The sequence below is a fragment of the Crocodylus siamensis genome, chromosome 5 (genome assembly GCF_052110815.1).
Source record: "Crocodylus siamensis isolate JL-2025a chromosome 5, ASM5211081v1, whole genome shotgun sequence".
NCBI lineage: Eukaryota > Metazoa > Chordata > Crocodylia > Crocodylidae > Crocodylus > Crocodylus siamensis.
In genome coordinates, this window is record NC_143399.1 from 195501626 (window position 1) to 195508361 (window position 6736).

At 51.8% G+C, this 6736-nt stretch overlaps 1 non-coding gene across 1 annotated transcript; it reads right to left on the minus strand.

The window, feature by feature from the left end:
• Window positions 1-4904: 4904 nt before the first annotated feature.
• TRNAQ-CUG (transfer RNA glutamine (anticodon CUG)) lies at window positions 4905-4976 on the minus strand. The gene has a single exon. It is a non-coding gene; the product is annotated as a tRNA-Gln (tRNA).
• Between the last annotated feature and the right edge of the window lie 1760 nt (window positions 4977-6736).

Here is a 6736-nt window from a genome sequence, read left to right on the forward strand (position 1 = left end):
TGACTCAGGAATTGGCACAGCTGCTCTTCTCGTAGCCTCTTGTGAAGGAGCGGGAGTAACCTAGAGGTTATAATTAGCACCGATATTATCACAGTGCTGCTCCGCTCCAAAGTATTTGACAAACGCTGACTAATCCTCAGCCCAGCCCAGGCAGGTCGGCATTACGCTTGCTTTATGGACGGGGGGAACCTTTCGGTAGACAGGGTTAATGAGCTCCCTATGGCCACAGTGCAAAGTTGTGGTTAAGACTGGGAGCAGGGAAGTGAGGAGAGCAACCAGCTTTCCACGGCACAGCCTGTGTCTTTATCTGTTCCCGTGACTTGCCTGCAGGGCTTGATCCTGACTTGCAGCATTAGTTACTTTGCATTTCTCTACAGCACAGTATTATGAATGGTGCAGATCTTGCTTCATGGCTTAGACCACTATTGAGCTCCTGGTCGTCCGTTGGCTTGTCACTGGTACTCTCACCTGGGTACCGGTGTTTCGCAGTGCAGTTTTGTTAGCTCCGTTTTGGAAGGGGGAATGTAACCCCAGCAGCTTCAGGAACTTGATGCCCTGCAGATGGATTGGAAAGAGGGAAGGGGAGTGGGTAGGGTGCCCCACCACTAATGCCCCTGTCCTTTTAAATGACACCCTCTATAGTTACTGTTGTGTTGTCAGTTGAACCTAAAATGTGCTTCGCCCTCATATGAGCTGGGCTGGTTTTGTAAGTACAAGAATTTGGTGCCTCCATGAAAAAAAAGGTGGGGAGGGGGGCAGAGGCCAGCTCTAAATTGCACCTGGCCTGTGGAAGGTGCCTTGAAGTTAAGCACTTGAATAAGTGGCCTGACTGCAAGGTGTTGAGGACTCCCTCTGTCCTTCCCTGTCTGTACAGCTAACTGTGACAACTAGGGTAAATGAAGGGAGCCAGGCTGCCTGCGACTGGACTCGCGTCAAAGCACTGCTCAAGCCTAGCAGCGCATGGAGCTAGCATGGCTAAGGCACACCGTTCTGTAGCCAACAGTGCCCCAAAAAGTGATACAGGAGTACTGGAGCCAGCCACCTTTGTCTGCCCAGCCTGAATGAATCGGTCCCCCTGTTACGGCCGAGCTCGGATGGAAGGGCCCTTGGCACAAGTCCAGACAGAGGATTGAACTCATTCTTTGCAGCTGTGCAAGATGCAGCTCTTAAATTTCCATAGGAGCCTAACCAGAGTCTGCTGGCGTGGGTGGTGGCTGGTGTAGTTTATCCAAGTCTGACGTGTAGCACCCATCATGCCCCCCACAACTATACAGTAAAATGTCTGCCTAATCATCATGTGCTGGTGTATTGATGTCTGGGACAATGCAGAGAGAAGCCTCTATAACGGCACGCTAGGTTAAGCGCTATAAAGGTTATCTTTATTTTTGCTTTCAGCTCAGGTCCTATAGGAAACCTCCTCCTTTGTTCCCTCCAGGCAGGATGTATAGTAGATGTGCATACGTGGTTCCACAGGATTTTCATTTTGCCTACATAAGCAAAGTAAGCAAGAGGCTAAGCCACCAATGTATTGTTACAGGTTAACATACAGCTGAGTAAACAGCCCCTCGCCCGAAAGCCACATAACCCAGCAGAATTGTTGTAAACCACTGTCCGGATGAAAAAGGGAATGGGAGAGACAGGGAAATTGCACGCGGCAGCTCCGCAGGGTATGCTTCGGCCCAGCGAGACAGAACCTGCGGCCAGGCCTGCTGCCCTCGGGGGATGCTAGGACCCACTAGTCAGTGCCCTTGGTATCCAGTTTTACTTCCTGCAACCCCTGTTCCAGAATAACTTGAAGGGTCACGTCCTTCCTCCTGGCCAGAAAGCTGCTCACTTTCTTCTCCGCACACCTGCCCTCTCGCCTCCACTGGCCTCAGTCTGCTGGGCTCTAGGTAGGAAGTTCTCACGTTCTTCCTATGCGGCAAGCGCTAGCAAATCTTGTGCAGTGCCTGGTTCCCATTTCCCCATGAACAATGTGTGGCAGCATGAAAAAAGGCTGGAGTTCCTCACTCTGTCTGCAGGCTATTTTGTGTTTTCTGCAGGCAACCTTACAGTTAAAGCTGCATGCGGCGACAGCTCTGGAAGATGGAATCGTGGAAATCATGAGCAGTCAGGCACTGGGAGCGATTACTCACCAACACCCAATGAAGCGTCTTAAACATTTTGTACTGATTGCCAAGCTTTTAATCAAGCAATGTGCTGCTTTAATAAAATAAATAAGTCAATCAAAACCTTGAGTCACTAAAGACGGCTTCTCTCCAAGGCCAAGTTAGCTGTTTGTTGCTCAGATCTATCACCAGATAGCTACAAATAGCTGCTGATTTTTAAAGTTTTTCCTCATTATGCCAGTACAAGAATGTAGTAACCACTTGTGACATGAATAGTTTGAGGGAAGTGTAAATAAATAGCTATTGTATTTACCAAGCCCAAGACCCTTAGAAACGTGTTGCTGTGGTCTTAACTTCCAATGAAAGCAGATTTAGAAACTGTTTTCACTGGATGTCATAATCACAAGCAAAGGACACATCTGTCAAGTTACCCTCTCCCCTCCAAGCAGTGTCTGCACCCTCAGAGTTGTGCTGGTGACGCCCAAAAGTGGTCCACCCTCCTCCATTTTTATTATCCAGATTCTGAGAACCATTAATGAGTAATAAGGGCTGAAATAATCAGATATAAAAAGGGTTTTGTTGTTTTGTGGCTCAGTGCCATTTTGTAGGCAGAGGCAAGAACTTGTGCGTGTGTGTGTGTGTGTGTGTGTGTGTGTAGTTAATTGAATGACTCTATGAGTGCTGGAGAAGACATGGAGGGAAAGCCTGCAGCCTCCAATGCCCAGCCCAACCTCGATGCACACACCTTTAGCACTCCACTTGAAGCCAAGTTGAATGCGAGCTGTGTCAGAAAGCGTGACGCTAGCTCCCGATTCTCCTGCTCATTTTCTTAATTATTGTGTACGTGCAGAAGGCGTGGTGGCTTCTAAGGAAGGGAAAATATGTGAAGTCAATAAATAACCCCTTTTAGCATCACCTGTGTCACACCTAATGTTTCATCTCCAGGAGCCGCATCTTCTGAGGAGAGCCTGTGTGTCAGAAAAGCCCCCGGTCCGGTGAGTCGGTGCGGCTCCTGTTAGCACTGCCCCGCATCCTGGCCCTGGCGCCGTCGATTAGCGCAGGAGGCCGTCTTGATTGTTAGTGTCTGCATTAACATGGCTAACTGTGACAGAGGCTGGCCTGCGCGGGCCCCTGTGTTAACGCCCTTGGTAGAAGTGTGTGGCGGTGGTTAGTTACTGTGGTTTTGACACTGTCCCTGCCTGGATGTCTTTGTCAATGTAACCATGTCCACAACCTGACAGTACAGCAAGGGGCACAGGCTGCAGCCTCAAACCTGGAGCCTCGGTCTGGCAGCACAGCCTGGTGTCCAGATTGGGACCTAGCCCTGCAGTGGGTGGCCAGGGACAACTGAACCTCCGCTTTCCCATGTAAACCCCCTGAATCAGAGCAGGACCTGTCTGGGTAACACACCGCTTCCCTGTTCCCTCTGGCTCGCTCCTGGACATCGCTTTCTCCTGGGCTGCCCAGCTTTTTGATTTGGCTCACCTGCTCTTGGACTGATGGACTGGCTTTCTCTTCAACCCTCCTCTTGGACTGGCTTTCTGCCCTGGTTTGGCCTCCGATACTGCTCCCCTTCCCCGACCCTGGGCAGCTTCGCAATCCCTGAGTGGCCTCAGACCTGGCCGCCTGGTGCCAGCATCCTGCCTGCTGATTTCGAAGTGCACGGGCTGTGCAGTGCATGTAACTGCTGTTCTCTGAGCACTGCCCGATGGCGTCCTGCTGTGGTGATGTGCACACGCCCAGAGCATCCGAGCAGCAGTGTCCCCTGGGATCCGGGGGGGCACCCCTCCTTCCGCTCCCTCTTGCGGATGTGTAAGAGGGCGCCGCACCAACCACTATTCAGTTCCTGCCAGACTTTGTAGGCAGCCAACAGGGTCTGGCAGTTCATTTCCTTTGGCAATACTCAGTGCTTTGCAAAGGCCTACAAGCAAGCCTGTTATGAGTCCCCTCCAGCTCTGGTCTGCCAGCCAGTGGACCTGGCAGCTTTGACCTTCTCGGTATCTGCGTGGAGGAGAGCTTCATTTTTTTCTCTGTTCCCGTGGCAAAGCAAAGCTCTTCCTGACTCTAGACAGTCCCTAACCACATTCCAGGTCAGAAATACAAAGACGGTGTCCCTCTAATGTACACAGAGATGCACAGGCTCAGCAGATCTCAGCTTCCGCTGGTCGGACTTGTGGGTGGCCACAGTGATGAGAGCAGACAGAACATGCCAGCGATTAGTGCTAAAACCTTTCTAAAGAACATGCTGTGAAATCTGTTATCTCCATGAGCCATCTCGCCCCTTTTGAAAGGGAGAACTGGTTGGTCTGGGAAGTGATGGTTATTCTAGCTAGTTGCCTCAGTCGGAAGCTACTTCCCCTCTGCTGGGGCACTGCTGGACCCAGGCTCCAGGTTTGAGGCTGCAGCCCGTTGCTGTGCTGCACCATCAGGTTGTGTCACAGAATGACAGGTCACTTGTGGAGAACAGGACAGTTGGCATTATTTGCTTTAAGGTCCTGCTAAGGGTGAGGATCCCATTATGATGGGCTCTCTCTTTATCAAAGCAGTTTATAAACATTAACTTTTAAGAAACACTTTGATGCCTATCTTAGATTCATAGTTGGGAGGGTCAGAAGGGACCTAAGTAGATCACCAAGTCCAGCCTCCTGCCCTGGGCAGGAATGACTACTGGGCTCATATGACCCCTGGTAGCTCATGTGACCCCAGCTAGCTAATTAGCTGGCTTCATCTTAAAGACCCCCCTGAGCTGGGAGCCAGCACTACTTCCCTTGGAAATAAAGACACTACTGTGCGCTAAGGTCCCACTGAGATTTGAACTCAGATTGCTGGATTCAGAGTCCAGAGTGCTAGCCATTACACCATGGGACCTGCTGTTTTGCTGGGATCCTATGTCCCCAGCTGACTTCCTGCCCCTTGGGCAGGGGGCCGGACCTGACAATCTGGTCGCTTCCAGCCCTAATGTTTGTAACTCGGGTGTCCCCAAAATGAGTGTTCCCCACCTCACCAGTAGAAGGGGAAAGCCAGAAGGACACATGTGCTGGGATGGAAACTGCAGTCACTCGCAGTTCCCTGCCACGTATCATGCCTCAATAGAGGAGGGACAGAAAGCAATGTCTTAACCAGGTACAAAATTTAATATAGAGATATATATATGTGTGTGTGTGTGTGTGTGTGTGTGTGTGTGTGTGTTGTAAACTAAAATGATTATTTACAGGTTAGAAGTACATACAACTCTAACTATATACACACCCAAATACAAACGGTAAGTATAATGGATGGCACTCTAAAATACACTCCCTTAGGGGAGTGGCGTGACTCACTCACATGTCCCAGTGACTCGGTCCTTCTTAGGGTGGGTTGCGGGCCTGGGCCACCTCGTGCATACTCAGGTCCGTGCCACTCTGAACGCTGCTCCCCGTGCTCAAGAACTGCTCTGTTCCTGGGGCCCTTGCGGACCCACTGTAGGGAATGTGTCCCAGACTGCCCAGTCCCTCCTTCTCCTGGGTCTTACATCCCACAATTACTCACCCCATGGTAGTGCTGACTCCTGTGCCCAGCTTCATACTGTGAATGAAGACCCGTACCACCTCACTGCAGCTCCCAGGGTCCTGGGTCCCTCGCGGACCCCCCGTGCAGCAATGCTTGCATCGCAGCCTGGCTTTGTGCCGGGGTTGGAGACCCAAGCTGCCTCGCTATGGCTCCCAGGGTCCCAGTCACAGTCCCTTGCGGACCCTCCATGCAGCGACGCCTGCACTGCCTACGATTTCTATCCAGCGGCAGAATCTTTCGGGCGCTTCTGGGCAGACAGATACGCCTGCTGGGCAGCATTCCTTGGCCCCAGGACCTCTTCCTTCTTCTTCATCCCTTGCCGACTGCGCCACGTGCTCACCATGCAGTCGCTTATATCCCCTTCTGGGGCTCCACCCCCAGATTGAAAACGAATCAATCAGGGAGGCTGCAACTGCAGTTCCCAATTAAGTCCTCTCCTGCCCCCGCTTCGGAGTAGATGGGAAGCGGGCTCTCCTGGCTCTTCCCCTGCCTGTCTCTGATTGGTGGGTTTTGCTCCACCAATCACATTTGCAGTCTCCTAAGCCCGGAGAGTCGGGCAAAGCCCAGCAAGTCTGCCACACGCTCCCCGGTGGAGTCCTTCACCGTCCCGGTGAAGAGTGGACTCTTGACCCAATACTTATTGAGTCCAGGGCGCAGAGAGAGACCTCTCCCAGCATACCAGGAGCATCGTAGGCAAGTTTCTTCACTGGGCACCGTTCTCCTCAACGGCGAGGAGTGCTGTGACCTTCTGAGCTCCACAATGGCCCCAGGGACTCAGGTCTCACCGTTGGTCAGCGATTTTATGCTTGCCTGTAAGTCTGAGGGTCTGCAGAAGTACGCGATCCCCCTGACTCAGACCCCGCTTTTGCAAACGGGCATTGTAGCCTCGCTTGTGGCATCGCTGATATCTACCTGCGGCATCTGCAGCTAACCAGTACGCTCTTTTAACCAATCTCTTAGTTGTTGGGCATATTGCCTATGGGTCACATGCTGATTGTAGGCTTTCTCTGCTCCGAAACACAAGTCAATGGGGAGCCACCCAAACATCAATAGATATGGACTAACTCCAGCGGCATCAT